Below are 19,697 nucleotides of genomic sequence, written 5' to 3'. Positions count from 1 at the left end.
GTGATGCATGCTTGGGGAACACTTCAGAATAGGTTTCAGAAAAGAACTCAAACAACCTTCAAAACCAGATTGCAAAGAGAAACAGCAGAGATGCAAATCATTTGCAAATTTAACATAATCAAATTAGGACTGAATAAAGACTTAGAGTAGCTATCTCATTACAAAGGCAATTTTCCCTCTCTTGGTATTCACACTTGCTGGGAGTGAACCACATCCATCTTTCCATCCTGACTGAACAGCCCTGCCTCTGAATTTACACTCCAAAGCATCTGGTGAAGTGAGTTTTACTCATGAAAGCTTTTGCCCAAATAAATCTGTTCCGGCTTTAAGGTGCCACAGGACTCCTTGTTGTTTTTTTCAGAGTAGGTGTTTTTTTCTCTGTAATGATTCTGAAGCAGGAATATTAATAACTTGTTTAGGGTTTCCCACCCTTGATTGCTTTGACTAACACCCTTCCAAAGAGAGATCTATAGCATTGTATGCACTGGAAATCTTGGTGCCTAGCACAGACACTTTAAAACTTTCTTATGATTGAGTCAAGCTGCAATCTGTTAAGGGATGGTTCAGTGGATTGAACTGAAATAGGCCTTCTGGACTGAGGATCTCAATGCTTTTTACAATCTCTAATGAATTAAGCCCTCATCTCAGTGTAGAGGATATAATATTATCCCATTTTGCAGAGTGGGGAAAGGGAAATGCATTAGTCAAATGACTATTCTGAAATAGTGCCTCTGGGCAATGAAATCCAGATCTCTGGGCTGGCCAGGATGGAGGAGATATGGCCTTTCCTTCTTCCCATTCCTTTTTTGGGTGTTTGTTCACAGAGATTGCTAGGATATAGCTGCCCATCCGCCTGGGGCACTGCAGAAATGGCAATTATGCTTGGTTCATCCTGAGGAAATATAAGGATGGCAGAGACTTTTTATACCCTATCCCCAGTCTTTGCAGACCCAAGTGGCAGCCAAACATAGTGCATTCCTCTCTGAATCTGTGGGTAGAAATTGCCAAGAATCAAGCTGCCATTTAACAACTATCTATCAAAGCTGCTTTTAAGAAAATGCAGAAAAAGCCCATAACTTTTCAACAGTTGCATTTTCTAACCCTGCCGACACCACACTTTTGGCTAAATGTTACCCAAGTGATTCATGAGCCCTTATGAAGAATGGCAGTAAGAGCTAGGAGAAGATGTTACTTCAGAAGCTTTTAGTTACTTTACTACTTTCTGTCTAAGGCTTTTGAAAACTTTTCAAAAAGCCACTATTCACCTCACAGGGAAGCTGATTAGTAGAGGAAGAGATGCATTCATAAAACAGGTCCAAAATGGGACTAAAAATTAAGTTTTTCAGAGGTGCACCTATAATTGCAACCAGGCGAACAGACAGCCTGACTGGGCCCCTGAACAAGATGGGGGGGACTCCATGCTCCTCGAAGGAGCATGATCTCAGATGGAAGAGGTGAGACCAGGGCAGCTGGCCCTCAGCACCACATGGACCATTGTGTGCCCCTCCACTCCTGCCTGGAGTGTGCAATGGCTGCATCCCTGCCTTCCCAGGCTGCTCTAAGAGCCACTCGAAGCATGCCTCACAACATTGGGAGGTGATTTAAAGGGCCCAGGGTTCCGGGTGCCACTGCTCCCGCAGCAGCAGCAAGGGTGGTGGCTGGGAGCTGGGCCCCGGGGCAATTGCCTCGTTGGCCCCTCCTTCTCCCTTTGGTGTGGCAGGCCAGATTCCAACTTACGCTATGTGAGCTGCCTGTGCCTAGCCCCTTGCCCCATGCTAAGAGAAAACTGCATTCAGAAGGACTGCCCAGTCAACACGTTTCACCAGCAACAATTCTGCACAAGTTTTAAAGTTAAAAATTCTTGAGCTGCATATTTTCAACATTTTCAAATTAACCCATTAAAAGTGAACACGGTGTCACACCTAGAGCTGCACAAAGTTTGGCACCTGCGGATCCTGCATATGTTTGCTTCCCCCACCCCAAAATTGTTTGTGTTTGAAGAGAAATGGCTAGTGAAATTGCACTGTGAAATGTGCAAAAGCAGCTAGTAAAAGGGCTTCTTCAAAGAAAGGTCAGTCTTTGCAGTATGAGGCTGCAAACTTTTGCGGAAAGGAACATGGTTTAGTTAACCTGGTCTGGAATCATAGAATCATAGAGCACTAGAACTGGAAGGGACCTCGAGAGGTCATGCTGGACCAAGCACCTACTAGATCATCCCTCACAAATGCCTATCTAACATGCTCTTGACTATCTCCAGTGATGAAGTTTCCACAAGCTCCCTAGGCAATTTATTCCAGTGTTTAACCACCCTGGCAGGAAGTTTTTTCTAATGTCTAACTGTGATAGGGCACTTGCCTGGCACTGACTCTTTAAGGGAAAAAACCTAGCCCTGAGCGAGGGCTGAGAGAGAAGCCTCAGGTGAGGCCGTTGTTGCTAATGAGGGCCCACCTGGGGGCTATATAAAGAAGGGCTTTGGATGGGAGAGGGGAGCTTATTGCTGCTCTGAATAGAGAGCGGGAGGGACCTGGCTGCTAGGGAACCAGGGCTGGGCTGGAGAAGCTCTGGCCAACTTAGTTCCCAGGCTGCAGGGCCTTAAGCAAGCCTGAGTCAACTAGGGCTGCAGTGAGGTATGCAAAGGCCATGGTAGGCAAAGGCTGCAGGTCCACACTCCCTTGCAAATGATGAGTGGCCATTACAGTTTGCCCCTGAGGCAGGGACTAGATGAAATTGGCAGTGGGGCACTGAGGCAAGGTGGCTACAGAGAAACTGATATTCCCTAGGAGGTGAACTAGGTGCCCCTTGAGAGGGGAGGACACTGGAGTGCAAAGTTGGATAAACACTTATCTCCAGAAGGGGGCTCAGGGACACTGGAGTGGACACTGCCAGAGGGCAATGTCCTGAAGAGGACGCTGTGGTCCAAGAATTATACTAGTCTGGACTAGAGAGGGAAGCGAGAACATGGGGAGACACCAATTAGAGGGAGGCGTCCAGTGAGTTGATGAGCTAATTCCCAGGGCTACCAGCTGGAGGTGCCATGGTAGTGAGTCTGCCCTATAGCACCAACATAAACCTCCATTGCTGAAATTTAAGCTTATTGCTTCTTTTCCTATCCTCAGAGGCCAGGCAGAACAATTTTTCTCTCTCCTCCTTGTAACACTCTTGAAAACCGCGATCAAGATCCTTCTCAATCTTCTCTTTTCTAAACTAAACAAGCCCAGTTCTTTCAGTCTTCACTCATAGCTCATGTTTTCTAGGCCTTTAATTATTTTTGTTGCTCTTCTCTGGACCTTCAGTTTCTCCACATTTTTCTTGAAACGTGGTGCCCAGAACTGAACACAATACTCCATTTGAGGTTTAATCAGTGCAGAGGAGAGCGGAAGAATGACCTCTTGTGTCTTGCTCACAACACTTCTATTAATGCCTCCCAAAATCATGTTTGCTTTTTTTTTTTTTTTTTTTTGCAACAGTATCACGCTGTTGACTCATATTTAGCTTGTGGTCCACTATGACCCTTAGATCCCTTTCTGCCGTACTCCTTCCTAGACAGTCACTTTCCATCCTGTATGTGTGAAATGGATTGTTCCTTCCTAAGTGGAGTATTTTGCCTTTGTCCTTATTAAACTTCATCCTATTTACCTCAGATTATTTCTCCAGTTTGTCCAGATCATTTTGAATTATGACCCTATCCTCCAAAGCACTTGCAACCCCTCCTAGCTTCATATCACCTGCAAACTTAATAAGGGTACTCTCTATGCCAATATCAAAATCGTTGTTGAAGATATGGAACAGAACGGTCCCAAAACAGATGCCTGCAGAACCCCACGTTATGCCCTTCCAGCATGACTATGAACCATTAGTAACTGAGAATGGTTATCCATTGTTATGCCCCCATCTTATAATAGCGCCATCTAGGTTGTATTTCCTTAGTTTATTAATAAGAATGTTATGCGAGATCATGTCAAGTTCCTTACTAAAGTCTAGGTATCCTATGTCCACTGCTTCTTCCTTACCCACAAGATTTGTTATCCTATCAAAGAAAGTTTTGCGTGAACTCTCTATTGTCCTTTGTTAATGATGATGATCCTACAACTAGAGATGGCAACAATATAAACCAAGAGCCAAACACTGTTTCCACTGCATTTAGTGGGAGTATGGTTATGATTTTCAGTGGGAGCAGGATTGGGCTCTGTAAAGCCATTTTTCCAGAAGGGAGTATTATTAGCAATTATGATTAATAGGAGAGGAAATCAGTTCCTAATGCAACAGAGAGCAAACAAGAAAGAGTTGGCTTTTTATTTCAAGGTGAGAAAGCAACAAGAGAAGTGAAACAGAAGGGAAATGTTTGATAGATGAAATATGAAAAGTAGCTTCAGTGCTAATATTAGCTGTTTACTGCATGGGCATGTTGAGCTTTTCATGCAAAAGGCAATAATTTAATGTGCAAATGTCATAATGGAGCTCCTATTTCTAGTGTCTATTGTCATAATGAATGACATGTGTTTTATCCAAGAAATGGTATCCTTGAATGGAGCTTGCTGTGTGCATTTGGGGATATTTTTATCTTGACTTTTACTGACAACCCAGTGATTTAGATTTACCAGTGTCTGAACATTTTTGAAACTAGAAGAAACTATGCACAGAAGTTAGAAATGGCAAAGAACTATTTGGTCTTATAACGCAGCTCCCTTGGGATTGTCTCATCCTAGAGCTTTATCCCCAATACAAATGGAAATGCTGACCCTCAAATTTACAATAGCCAGTATATGAGGCAAAGTGCTTCAACAGCTTTGTTCAGACTTTTGTGTGTACACAGCATCCAGCACAATGGGATCCTGATGCTGAGAGATGCCTATGTATTCAAAAGATTATAATTAACTAAAGGAAACTTTCTCCCTGTGGTATCAACTTGCATGATTGTCTTAGACCTATATGACAATAGTGTTTGAAATCGGTGCTCTCCCACCTAGTGAGAACCTAGTTGTCCCTACTTCCTAGAAAACCACAAGAAAGGAAAACCCTGCCACATGGTCATAAATCCTGTTGCAGAACCCAAAGGGCCCACCATGGGAGGAGGGGGGAAAGGGGCAAAAGGGGTAATTGCCTTGGAGCCTGGGAATTCCAGTGCCACTGTGGTAACAGTGGTGGCTGGAGCCCAAATCATCATGGGAGCACAGGCTCTGAGGGTCAGTGTAGGGAAGGGGCTGGGCTGTCTGGGCAACACTGGGGGCTAACTGTACAAGCCGCATCCCTTCTGCAAGAGGCTCTGCCCCTTCCAGAGAGTGGAGTCAAAGCCTCCCGCCCCACACACATTGCCCAGGGATCCGGCAATCCTGCCAACTCTCCTAAGCATCCCCAGCAGAACTTGGGAAACCTGCAGAAAGCCAATACTGCCACATGAAGAAAAGTCAAGCTCCATGAATATCTTCTTCCCATTCCTCTGCATATTCAGCTGGCATGTAGAAGCAGGGAAGAGACAGCAGCAGGCATGGATCGAAAAGCAGAGGACCGTAGGAAGTGGGCAAAGCTGCCAAGCCCTGGTCTTTGCTTCAAAGAGCTGCTTCTGATAGCAGGCAGTGGGAAAAACTAACAGCTTCTTTGACTCAGGCTTCCTGCTGTCCTCAGTTGTATGCAGCAGACACAAACAATTGGGCATGGGAACAGTGTAAGTGGGAATTGGGAAGGTAGCACTTCAGAGAGAGAACACATCAGCTGCACCCTCTTGCCAAGCTGTTGACAGAATAGCAGAGTTGGGGCTGCCTACCAGTGCAGAGCCACCTGATACTGAATTGTGTGACATGGCTAGGAAATGTATTTCGAGTGGGTGGTGAAGGGAGCCACTGAAGCATAGCAGAGGGGGCTCACTTTGAGTTTGTGCTATGCACTGGAATACTTGTGGGTAGAAGGAAGTCACTGTTTGCATAGGTAATGACTTCATATACTTAACAGCTGCAAAAAATCAATTTTAGCTGATCCTTTCTAAGGAGCATCGTAAAATTGCTGCTTCCTGAGAATCCAACCCAGTAATATGCAATTTTTATGTTAGGCAGAATTTCCTGCCCTCTTACTCAAGGATCTGTGCTGGAATGATCCCCCCAAATGCAGCCCAATTCAGAGTGGCTTGGATCAACAACATGGCTAATTAACTTCAGACTTAACAAGATAAAAAGAGAAGCTAAGTCTATTTGCATGTTGTAATTAAGGTACTCTGTAGAAGAAATGTTTGTGGCTTGAAAGCTTGTCTCCCTCAACAACAGAAGACGGTCCAATAAAATATATGACTTTACCCAGTAATGTGATCAGTGTTGGGAATAAGCCTGGACACTCTGGATGTGGTGAAAACAGGCAAGAGCTTTATTACAGCCCTGGTGGAGGGCTATCTGAGGCTAAGCTGGTTAACAGTGGTTAAGCAAAACATTACAATACATTATATAGGAGGCTGATGGATGGAGGGGAAGCAATTCAATAGGTTCTAGCAGCAAGACAAAATGAGCATGTAAACCAATAACCTCTGAAGGTTACACAGCATCTCTGCCCATCGCCAAACAAACTCCTTATCTCTAATACAAGTAGTTTCCTTAACAAGCTAAATAAGCCAAAATCAACAAACAGACAATTAAATGGCAACTTTTGTCTAGTTAAATTATGATGTGTCTGTGAAGGAGTTACTGGTGCCTCCCACTGATGTGATCCATGAGTTTATGGGCCCATTATCTAGGATTAAAGCAAAACATATTAGCAAGGTTGTTTTGGTATCGGTTGGTGCAGCCCCTTGGAATGTGGTTGCCAAGGCGACTGTGCCTTCCCAAGGTCCCTCTACTCAGGCTAACTGTCCGTGCTGTTAAGTTACAGGCCCGTCTCAAATTTTAGGACTGAATAGAGGTTTTTAGTGAAATATCATGGACTGCCTCAGTTTACCCTACAATCAGTATTAAGTTTCAGCCCAGCACAGTTTTGAGGAAGCTCTTGGAGTATTGTATAATGACAGTTTTTGCTTGTTCCACCATGCAAGGAGCAAAGAACACATAGGCAAATAATGTGATTACCTATTTGGAAGTTAATCTTGAATCATCCCTGCTGCAGGGGGAAAAATCTCCGGAAGCTCAGTGAGTTTTAGCTTTCAAAGTCTGAGAGATGACTCCAGAATGGCAAAGATAATGGCTCATCAAACCCATTTGATGCCCACGAAGTCTGTTTGTTTCAGTACATCAATGCAGATGTGCAAATGTCAAACGCTTTTCCTGGCCTTCAATGTCCTGGACTGTAGTGTGACCAGAAAAAAGATCTGAAGCATAAAGTTCTGCCACAGTTTAAAATCTATCACCATATCATGCCCCTGTGCATTCTCAATGGCTTGATTTGCTTCATGAGCTGCACACTCATCTTTCTACTTTCTTAGCTTGCAGTTTTATTTGTTTGCTGCATGCATATTCCTCCTGTCCTTGCAGACCCCTCTCCTTTTGCATTTACTCTTTGACAATTCCAGCCCTGCCATTTTCTCCTATTTCTAACATATACATAGAGCCAGATTCTGCGTGCTTGCTCATGCAAGTTGTCCTGTTTGCAGTATTGTAATGGTTTTCCTTTCACAATGAAGGGTATGGCCCTTCATATCTATCAAGTCTTCTCTTTGCTGCCTGTCCCTTAATTTTTTTCACATGGAATGCACTGTGTGCATTGGAGCAATTTTTTTTTAGCAGGAGAGCTGATAGCAACCATGTATTTAGTGTTTATTATTACTGCTTTGTCAGGGGGTGTGACACCACCCCTAGTCCCTGGACCACTGATCAGATGAATCTGGTAATCATTTAGGCTAGGGTTTTCAAAGCACTCTATCTTAGGCTCTAATAGAAACCCCAACCGTAATCATGTTTTAGCCCTTCTTTTGACTGCCTACCTCTTATCATTCTGAACTATTCTGCCCTGGACCGAACACAATACTCCCAGTATGGTCTGAGGTACAGCTGCTCATGTTCAAAACTTCCTCTTGTATTTTATTACATGGCATGCTGAACTCTCATGTTTCTACTTCCCTTAGTTTGTGCTTTTATTTGTTTGCTCCTTTGATCTCCTCCAGCTGTGTTGGTGTTGACTTGTGTTGCATCTTGCCACAATGTATAAGAGGTATTCAATAAACAGATATTATGGGTTAATATCAAGTCAGATGTATGTCAAAGACAGATTTGTATTATATTGGTACATTATCATTGAGCATATCCTGCAGCCTTTACTCAAGGAAAAGCATGATGTGCCATCACATCATTGACCGGTATCATCTACAATGATCAATGTTACCTCAGTATTTCCATGTTCTCCCACCATCTGTTTATCCAGCTGTTTTCTCTGGTTTAATATTTAGATTGTAAACTCTTTGATGCAGGGACAGTCTCTTTTTACAGTGCCTATCACACTGGGGCATTCCTGTAATACAAATAAATAATAAAAAATGAGTTTATGTACCCTTGTGTTGGTTTTTTATAACAAGGTTATATAAATTTTTATTAACTTTTAAAGAGTGAATGGAGATTCATAATCCATGACTGAGCCGTTATTTCTTTCTGAGAACTGCTGTTGGGATTTCATGAATGTTTACTCTTATTTCACCTCATTTGTCATAATTATATTGATTTAATAATAAAGAAATCCTGTTGTTTTATATTTCATAGTTTCACTTCCAAATAAATACAAAATAAATGAAGGCAATTACACATTACAGCTTTCATCTCACATGTTAGACATTATATGGGCGTATAATGTAGTAAAATAGAGATAATGGAATCATAATTGACTTTGAAAATTAGGTTAGAGGAATAATGACACTAAACGGTTCCTATAACGAAGGAGAAAGTTGGCAAAATCATTTATGCAAGAAAGTACTTGTTATTGAGAAGAGCCGTTAAAGACAAAGTTTGAGACCAGCAGTAAGCATTAGTGGGTACGAAGACTAACAACAGAGGAAAAGAACAGTGGTGATAGCAATATAGCACTGTGGTCCAGCAGAGTCTGGTCAACAAAGAAAAGAACTGTGAGTCAAGAGACATGGATTCTGGTGTTGTCTATGCCACAGTCTGCTGTGCGTGGCCGCAGACAAGTCACCTCATCGCTCTGTGCCTATTTCCTATCCTATAATATGTCTATTTTATCTCATTAAGTTGTAAACTTTTTGGAGCAGGTTCACTGTGTGTGTACAGTGTCTCTCACAACAGGACCCTGGATCTCTGCTGGAGTTACTACTCTCAAAAGATAGCCAATCTGGATTGAAAGTGCCACGTCCTTGGGTAATCTGTGTCACTTGTTAATTATGCTTCCAGTTAAAGCTGTGCCTTATTTCCAGTTGGAACATCATTGCTTAAAACTTCCAGCTATTGGATCTTATTATGCCTTTGTGAGATTAAAGAGCCTTCTAGCAGGATAACATCTCCTTGTGTCTGTAATTCTAGCTCAAATTTAAGAGAGATTTAAATACAGGTCCGGTACCCTTGGGACCTGAGCAGTCCCAGATGAGGGAATTTGCTGGACCAGGAAAGGTCCCCCGCCACCAGACCTCTTAGCCTGCCGTCCTTCCACACCACTGCCTCCTTTGGACCCACTGCCAGCCAGGTGACATGGTTGCCCTGGCCCCACTGCCATAGCTGCTGTTCCAGCCCCACTCATGGCATGGCAGCAAGCAGCACTGGTCCTGCTGCCATAGCACCAGCCCTGCTGTTGGCCGGCAGGCAGCCCCGATCGGACTGCCGATCTGCTGCTTTCCAGTTGGGTTGCCACTGCTGTGGCTCTGCTGTCCCAGCCCCAGATGAGCTTCCCTGCTGGGCTGCCATGTCCTAGCCTTGCTGCCAGACAGGCTGCTGCATCTCTGTCCCCACTGCCAAGCCAGCATGCATGGGCTGCCCTTGGCCCCAGCTGGGTTGCCCGGGCTGCCTATGCCCTGCTACCACTATCACCACTGGGCTGCTGCGGCCCTGACCCTGCTACCACCAGCCTCACCATGTGTGGGGATCTCAGCAGCTAGCCCTGCTGCCCTGCTCTCCTGTTTAGCAACATCCATGGTCCTGCCGGAGCACGAATATTGCTGGATGAGAGAGTCCTGCTTGAGGGAGGTGCAACCTGTACTTCCATTTGACATTCTGTGAGTAGGAGCATGGGCTAGTGGTTGGAGGAAAGGACTATCTTGAACCCCAGGCTTTTGTTTTTGTTTTTGAAGCAGATGCAGCTGTTTATTCTCCATTTGTATATGTGCACCCAGCACATTAGAGCCAGATAATGTTGTCTGGTAGTTCATGTAGAGGGATGTTTCTTGTGCCTCTTGGCTTTAGCCCCTTCCCTGGCTATATGAGGTAAAGCAGCTTTCATCCTGCCTCATTTCCTTCTTAGCTCCCATGGCTGGAGTCTCAGCTCTGTTTGATTTCACACAGACCTCACAACCTCTCAATTTCTAAGTGGCTTTCTTGTTGTCTATAAGCTTCAGGGGGTAGCTGAGTTAGTCTGTTACAGAAAAAAACCAACAAGTGGTCTGGTATCATGTTATAGACTAACAAAACAGGTAGATGAAACAAAAAACAGGACTGTGTAGCACTTTAAAGATTAACAAGATGGTTTAATAGGTGATGAGCTTTCGTGGGCCAGACCCACTTCCTCAGATCAAATAATGGAAGAAAATTGTCACAACCATATATACCAAAGGATACAATTTAAAAAAATGAACACATATGATAAGGACAAATCACATTTCAGAACACAAGGGGGATGGAAGGGAGGGAGAAGGAGGGGAGGTAAGTGTCTGTGAACTAATGATATTAGAGGTGATAATTGGGGAAGCTATCTTTGTAATGGGTAAGATAATTAGCGTCTTTATTCAAATTTGAGTGTAATGCGTCGAATTTAAGCATGAATGACAGTTCAGAGGATTCTCTTTGAAGTGAAGTCTTAAAAGGTCTTTGAAGCAGGATGCAGGTAAGACCCACACTCAAGTCTAATGAGGGGGAAACAACAATAGAATCATAGAATACTAGGACTGGAAGGGACTTCGAGAGGTCATCGAGTCCAGTCCCCTGCCCTCATGGCAGGACCAAATACTGTCTAGACCATCCCTGATAGACATTTATCTAATCTACTCTTAAATATCTCCAGAGATGGGGATTCCACAACATCCCTGGGCAATTTCTTCCAGTGTTTGATCACCCTGACAGGAACTTTTTTCTAATGTCCAACCTAAACCTCCCTTGCTGCAGTTTAAGCCCATTGCTTCTTGTTCTATTGTCAGAGGACAAGATGAACAAGTTTTCTCCCTCCTCTTTATTACACCCTTTTAGATACCTGAAAACTGCTACCATGTCCTCCCTCAATCTTCTCTTTTCTAAACTAAACAAACCCAATTCTTTCAGCCTTCCTTCATAGGTCATGTTCTCTAGACCTTTAATCATTCTTGTTGCTCTTCTATGGACCCTCTCCAATTTCTCCACATCTTTCTTGAAATGTGGTGCCCAGAACTGGACACAATACTCCAACTGAGGCCTAACCAGCACAGAGTAGAGCACAAGAATGACTTCTCGTGTCTTGCTCATAACACACCTGTTAATGCATCCCAGAATCATTTTGCTTTTTTTGCAACAGCATCATGCTGCTGACTCATATTCAGCTTGTGGTCCACTATAACCCCTAGATCCCTTTCTGCCGTACTCCTTCCCAGACAGTCGCTTCCCATTCTGTATGTGTGAAATGGATTGATCCTTCCTAAGTGGAGCACTTTGCATTTCTCTTTATTAAACTTCATCCTGTTTACCTCAGACCATTTCTCCAATTTGTCCAGATCATTTTGAATTATGGCCCTATCCTCCACATTAGTAGCAACCCCTCCCAGCTTGGTATCATCTGAAAACTTAATAAGTGTACTCTCTATGCCAATATCTAAATTGTTGATGAAGATATTGAACAGAGCTGGTCCCAAAACAGACCCCTGCAGAACCCCACTTGATATACCTTTCCAGCAGGATTGTGAACCATTAATAACTACTCTGAGTACAGTTATCCAGCCAGTTATGCACCCACCTTATAGTAGCCCCATCTAAGTTGTATTTGCCTAGTTCATTGATAAGAATATCATGTGAAACTGTATCAAACGCCTTACTAAAGTCTAGGTATACCACATCCACCGCTTCTCCCTTAGCCACTAGACTCGTTATCCTATCAAAGAAAGCTATCAGATTGGTTTGACATGATTTGTTCTTTGCAAATCCATGTTGGCTGTTCCCTATCACCTTGCCACCTTCCAAGTGTTTACAGATGATTTCCTTAATTATTTGCTCTATTATCTTCCCTGGCACAAAAGTTAAACTAACTGGTCTGTAGTTTCCTGGGTTGTTCTTATTTCCCTTTTATTGATGGGCACTATATTTGCCCTTTTCCCGTCTTCTGGAATCTCTCCTGTCTCCCGTGATTTTCCAAAGAAGATAGCTAGAAGCTCATATACCTCCTCTATCAGCTCCTTGAGTATTCTAGGATGCATTTCATCAGGCCCTGGTGACTTGCAGGCATCTAACTTTTCTAGGTGATTTTTAACTTGTTCTTTTTTTATTTTATCTTCTAAACCTACCCTCTTCCCACTAGCATTCATTATGTTAGGCATTCCTTCAGACTTCTCAGTGAAGACCAAAACAAAGAAGTCATTAAGCATCTCTGCCATTTCCAAGTTTCCTGTTACTGTTTTTCCCTCCTCACTGACCAGTGGGCCTACCCTGTCCTTGGTCTTCCTCTTGCCTCTAATGTATTTATAAAAAGTCTTCTTGTTTCCCTTTATTCCCGTAGCTAGTTTGAGCTCATTTTATGCCTTTGCCTTTCTAATCTTGCACCTGCATTCCTGTGCTGTTTGCCTATATTCATCCTTTGTAATTTGTCTTAGTTTCCATTTTTTATATGACTTATTTTTTATTTTTAGATCATGCAAGATCTCGTGGTTAAGCCAAGGTGGTCTTTTGCCATATTTTCGATCTTTCCTATACAGCGGAATAGCTTGCTTTTGGGCCCTTAATAATGTCCCTTTGAAAAACTGCCAACTCTTCTCAGTTGTTTTTCCCCCTCAGTCTTGATTCCCATGGGATTTTACCTATCAGCTCTCTGAGCTTACCAAAATCCACCTTCCTGAAACCCATTGTCTCTATTTTGCTGTTCTCCCTTCTACCCTGTGTTGGGGTATCGACTCCCTCCTCAGACCCTATGCTACCACAGCACACTGTGTGGATGTTTTCAGAGAACTATCCAGAATGACTCCAAGATCTTTCTCTTGAGTAGTTGTAGCCAAATTAGTCCCCATTATATTGTATATATAGTTGGGATTATTTTTTCCCAATATGAGTGAGTTGGGTTCCTACAGAGTAAAGTGTGTTGTTGTGATAGCTGTGTTGGTCCCAGGGTATTGGAGAGATAAGGAGGTAATATCTTTTATGGTCCAACTTCTGTTGGTGAGATAAACAAGCTTTTGAGCTACATAGAGCTCTGCTTTGCGGCTGTGAAAAGTACTCAAGGGTATCCCAGGTACATGCAAAATCAAGCAGAGAGTCAAGCATAAGTAGCTAGCACAAATTTTAGGGGACTGTTCATGCCTGCCTGTCTCCCTGCTCCATGTGGCTAGATGGTTATGCAAAATTAGCTGTTCAACCTTGTATTTGGTTGGAACACAATCTTAACAAGGTGGGGACAGTTACTTGTATTAAGGAAGGAAAGGACTATGAATTAGGCTAATTTTGCTGAATTGTACCTTTTACTGATTGGGAGTGGATGAAATTGCAAAATATTGGCCTAAGACAATATGTATTAAGGAGTTATAGTTATGGTGGGCAACCTGCAACTCATGGGCACCTAGAGTCATGAGATACCTATTAAGAAGTAATAGCTAAGTGTTCCAATAACATAGTGATGGGCAATCATGAATTGTGAGTGGGCCACATGAGTGGCCCTCCTTTGCCTTAGTGGGCCACAGCAGCCCAAAGCCCACTGGGCACCACCTGTAGCATGTGGAACCCCTGGCTGCCCCCTCCCAGACATGTCTCTCGCACAATGGGGTATTGAAGCCCCACACTTCCTACACTTCCCCCTCCCTTCTGGCACTTTTGGAGTGAATGAATCACCTATTCACACTCTGTCTTTGCTCTTCCCCTTTTCTCTAAGACCTGGAATGCCAGGAATCAGCTGCTTGTGGCTACTCCAGTTCTGGGAGTGAGGGGGAAGAGCAGGGATTGAGCGAGAATCAGGCACTTTGCTCACTCCCAAAGTGCTGGGAGGAAGTGAGAGGTGTAGGAAGTGCAAGCCTCTGATGCCCCAGTGTGCAAGAGGCAAGTGGGGGAGGGAGCAGCTGAGGGTCCCACGGGCCACTGGGCCATGAGCTGCTGTGGCCCATTAAGGTGAAGGAGGACCACTCACGATTCGTGGTTTCCCATCACTGTGTCAGAGGGACACTTGGAAATCACTTCTTAATAGATGTCCCATAATTCTGAAGAAAGAGTTTGAATTTGTTGCTTCTCATACTTGAAGTATGTATTCCGGATGAGCCTGCTTCAGTGCCCAATGAAAGCCAATGGCAGCCTTTGTTTTCACGGTGTTTGGATTTGGCTGTATGTTCTACTGGTAAAGTATTGGGGACAGGACTGATAATGCCTTGGTCTAATGATCCCTTTACCAGAAGCTTCGCTTTACTAGGAATAGAGGTTCAGGAAAATATCTCTTCATCAAATAAATGTCTGATTCGTATGATGCTTTTCTGGCTCACAGAGTTTATTCTTCAATATAAGGCTTAATTCCCGTCTCCTTATGGTGCAGTTTGATCCACAGACCTTATCTGACTTAATGATGCACTGAGTACATGGAAGATGTCTGGCAGCAGAGGCAATCAATTATGCCTAGATTGTTTTTATGTATGCCATCTTAAATGTACACAGTCTGACTTTGTGGAGGTGTGATTTATTTTCCCCTAAATTCATCAACTTTTTTATTTTGTTTAATTGCTCTCATTTTCTCAGAAGACTTTTCTCCGCCACTAAGCCTTTTCATTTCCTGGAGGTATAGTTTTTGCTAATATCCTTCTTCAATTGCTTTGTGGCTGTGATACCAGAGTGGCTGCGAAATGCCTTATAATGTGAGCACCTTTTTAATTAATGGGTGGTTTGATTGCCAGGAATTAAATGATAAATATATTGAACCATACAAAAATAACCCATGATTGGTGCACTTTTCCCAGGCTCACTTCTGGTATAACCAGCTGTTATCCATACTGTCCTGAACCATCAGGAAAGTTGATCATCCAGAATTGCATAACATGTGCCCCAGCACCACCTGAATTAAACTTCCTGGAAGATGGCTCCTGGTTTCTCCCAAGGGGCTTTTCCTCTTAAGCAAGTGGGCAGAGGCAGATAAGGAGTAGGGGAACTTTGGTTCCACTTGCCCACACACATCAGCTAGTCATATGGGTATCGATTCATGAAGGTTAGGTCCATCAATGGCTATTAGCCAGGATAGGTAGGAACGGTGTCCCTAGCCTCTGTTTCTCCGGAGATGGGTGACAGAGGAGAAATTATGTGAGGATTATCTGTTATGTTTCCTCCTTCTGGAGCACCTGGTATTGGCCACTGTCGGCAGACAGGATATTGGCTAGATGGATCGTGGATCTGATCCAGTATGGCCTTTCTGATGTTCTTATGATAAAGCACTCCCTAAAAGAGTATTGAAAATTATTCCTCCAGCACCTTTGCCTACTTTACAGTGTACCTCTCAGGGGCAGTGCATCAAAGGCCGTGTCTTATGGCTTGTCTACACTATGCTCTGCAACAATGTAGTGCCTGGTGAAAATGTTACTTTTGTCAGCAAGACGGCTTGTCCCATTGATGTAGGCATTCCAGCTCCCCAAATTGTTTATACTTGAATGCCCTAGTGACTTTGTTATCTACTATACATTTGAGAGAGTTTGTCTGTTTGTTCAAGAACTCCTCCGAAAAAGAAAGAGTTAGGACCAGTACATTTGGTATACAGCTTCCTCTTATAACTTAAAGTAAGGTAAGTGTTTGGTTGTGCCAGGACAATGGGATGTTCCTGGAATGGGATTGTTTCTCATAAAATTGTACATAAAAGAAAGAGAATCACCATGAAGCTGATAGGGGCTGGCTGGGAGTGCCCTCTTCCTCCCCCCAGTATGGGACTGCCCCAGCCCTTAGCCTCTCACCTCTTCAGGTGCTCTTTAGGGAGGGTGGTGGGGTCTGAAGCTCCTCACCCCCAGATTTGTATGGGGACATTGCTGGCTGTTCCCCTTCATCAGAGAGCAAGGAGAAAGTACACAGTTTACTACATTCCTCACTCTGGCTAAGGAGCACAGGGGGCAGACAAGCTGTGCATTTTGCTCTTGGTAGACTTTGTTCTCATTCCCTGACAGGGACAGGAAGGGGAGGAGCAAGCTGCCCTGGTACAAATCTCAGAGATCAGAGTTGGCTCCCCCCACCTCCACTCTCACCCTCCATGCCCAACCCCCTACACACGCAGGCATGTGCACACATGTAACCCACACACCTAGTGTGGTTCACTGTCCCATGCAGTGGCACCTAGACCACAGCAAGAGATAAGACCAAGAGACCTCTCCAGCGTGGGCTGAGAGCCAGTTAGCTTTTAGCTCAAAAGGTAGAGGCTCCTATACTAAGCTCCAGAGGTCCCAGGTTCAAATCCGTCTGGTGGGGGTTACACACACAAATAGCCCTTTGCACTAGCCCTTTGTTAAGAACCTGAGCAATGGCAAGTCAATATGCTATTACTGACATAAATTGATAGCGTAGACCACGTTTTAGAGGAGCAATCGAATTCTAAATAAGGAAGAAAATTTCAATCTGAAGTATTACTCCTGTTAAGTTGATGTGACTCCTAGAATACACCTACCACTAGCAGGCCTCCAAGAAATATTACTGCACTACTATATTAGAGCCCTTAACTCAGCCACATGTTGTGTCCATTTAGTGAAGTGTATCTAGTCCTCTCCTAAAAGCCTTTACAATACAAAGGGGCTGAGAAAAAAGATGGTGCTACAGCCTTGCCTTAAGACTCTCTGGCTTTGCTAGACAGTGTGTTAGCATATTCACATAGTAACAGCTTTCACAGAGAGAAGCTCAACTATCTCTCCTCCTAAACATATACTTAAAAATACAGCAGAAATCAAACTGGAGTGATCATCCCAGTAGAATGTGTGTAAGGATGTGTTTTATCATTTGCTAACATAAAAACACAGATCCCTTGGTGCCCTCCACCTCTCTTCTTGAAATGGGCTTTATCTCAGCAACTTAAAAAAAGAAGAGAGGGAGGTTATTAATATTTTAGGAATCTTCCCCTTCATGCTCATCATCCTGATGAGGTTGGAGTCATCCCTCTGTGCTTCAAAGAAGCTAAAAAGAGAAAAAAGAGAGCCTAAAAGTAATCTTTCTCAAGTTGCTTACCTATCTCACCCTGACATCATTCTTTCATCAGTCACAGGAATGCACTCAGATAAAGTGATTGCCTTCAGATAACTAGCGCTATCAGTTCCCAGCCACCTAAGCCTATACATCCAGTGCACATCACAGTTCTTATCAGTCAAAACAGCTTGAACATGACATACAGCTCCTGGCATTTAGGGAATGATTATTATACAATCCACCACTTTTTGCTTCACTGACACTATATGGCATTTTAGAGTGACGGGGCGGCTTCCGTGAGACCTGGACTCTCTACACTTTTGCTCTCAGAAGGACAAGATAAGTGCAAATATTAATGTTAAAAGTTTTCCATCCTGGATAACAGCCATCTGAATGCACATTTTGCCCTGGTCCCACCTCATCTTGGTACTGTATCCTATATGGAAGAACATAGCAAAAGATGCCATTCATTCCAGTATGAAAAACAAAACTTGTTTGTACACCAGAAAATGTCTGCTGAGAACTGTGAATTTACACACAAAACAAGGAGAGAAGGAAATTAGATTGGGTGCCTGATAAAACGTGAAAGGGAGACTAAAAAGAAAAAGGATGATGTGATTTTTTAAATGGAATGTATGTTCTAGTTCTTACTAATTGTGGGATAATGGCAGGACTGGAAGCAAAACCTATCCTCACAAAATGGAGTGATCACAAGCTGCATCTGCTGCTCTTCCACCACTATCACCTAGGAATGGGATTACGACTGGCCAGTCATTTCACATACACCAAGTGTAATATATAGTACAGGTTGGACCTCCCTCATCTGGCACCCTCAGGACCTGACCGGTCCCAATAGAGGGGATTTGCTGGACCGGGGAGGTCCCTTCCAACATGGCCCATGCTAATTTCCTGCCGCTGCTACAGCTCCAGCCCTGCTCCGCTGCTTCCTGCCCGGCCATGGCTCCCAAGCTGGAGCTCCCTAGCTGCCGCTACTGGACTCTGAGCTGTGTGGCCACTACTGGACACAGCCACTACTGGACCCGGAGCTCCACAGCTGCTGCTGGACATGAGCTCCATGGCTAGAGCTCCCTGGATGTAGCTGGGAAGCCTTGTAGATGCTTCCGACCCCTGCTACCTCCCAGCCTCAGGGGGTAGAACTCACCACTGCTCTGCCCACCTGTGCACGTTCGCACCCAGATGGGGCTTCCAGCTGAGTTGCTGCCCACCCCACTGTACTCCTACCCTCTGGCCTGACGTCCCTATACCTGGGCTCTGTGGGCCAGGAACATCCTTGGTCCTGCCAGACCACGGATGTTGCCAGACCAGAGAGTCCCAGTTAAGCGTGGTACAACCTGTACTTAAGACATTTACCACTGCTCAAAAAAAAAAAAAAAAAAAAAAGTCTAAAGGAAAAGGATCTTTCCCATGTCTCATATTTGAGGATATATTTTGCTTTTGAAGAAGAATACCACTCTTCATTTCTGTCTGTTGCCTTTGCACTCAGTTTCTTCTGTTCTGAGGAATTAATTTCTGGACTGGTGTTTTCTTGCTGAATGCTGCACAGTGAAGCTGTCATTCTAATTTGCTTTCACTTCCTGTTGTGAAAGGTGATAATTAACAATGGGTCTAATTTCAGGTACTTACACATTTCTGCCAGACTTTTATTGACAGATGGAACAGAGTAAATCTGGTTGCAATTTTTTTTCAGGTTTAATGTACTGACAATATTAATGGAAAGTTGTTCTACTAAAGTTAGAATTACATTGGCCATAACTTGTATAGTGAATGTATTAAACTGAAGGGGATAGTTATTATGGTTGAAGCACCCGGGTTGAAATACCTCACCTCCCTATTACGAAAGGTTCCTTCACTCAAAGGTTGGAGTCAACATTTCGTCCTCCAGAAATAAATTGTTTACTTTGACCTCAGTGGGCCAGGATTTCACTTCTGCCTTTTTTTTTTCATATGACCTTAACTTAAATCCTTTCTATTCTCAATGGACATGAAAGATCTAACCTGAGGTAATTTTCCCCGGTACTGGAACAAAATTTGCCACCTTACATCCCCAAAGAAGACCGAGGGATTTCAACATGATGATTTAGATGGATGGGCAGGATTTGTCCTTCAATGTGTGATGTGAAATGCTTTAGGATTAAAGAAGTCATATAAATGCCTGTTGTTGCTAATCTGTAGAGAATTGGGTGATCAGAGAGACATTTAATGTGACTAGAATGCTGAAGAGTTTATACCAGAATGAGTTACTGTATATCAGAATTTTGACACTCT

General features: G+C 43.6%; 1 long non-coding RNA gene across 3 annotated transcripts in view; it reads right to left on the bottom strand.

Moving 5' to 3' along the window:
• Positions 1-19,697, bottom strand: part of LOC142826559 (uncharacterized) — a 115,013-nt gene that overhangs the window by 93,398 nt on the left and 1,918 nt on the right. For 2 of the 3 annotated variants that reach the window (XR_012900767.1, XR_012900766.1), the window contains exon 2: positions 8,293-8,418. This is a non-coding gene — a long non-coding RNA (uncharacterized LOC142826559). Of the gene's footprint in view, positions 1-6,576; positions 6,712-7,043; positions 7,259-8,292; positions 8,419-19,697 lie in introns of those variants that run through there. The other variant, XR_012900768.1, reaches the window with a different exon arrangement.

The sequence above is a fragment of the Pelodiscus sinensis genome, chromosome 1, assembly GCF_049634645.1.
Source record: "Pelodiscus sinensis isolate JC-2024 chromosome 1, ASM4963464v1, whole genome shotgun sequence".
In the NCBI taxonomy this organism is placed as follows: Eukaryota; Metazoa; Chordata; order Testudines; family Trionychidae; genus Pelodiscus; species Pelodiscus sinensis.
This window is presented reverse-complemented; position numbering and strand designations above follow the sequence as displayed.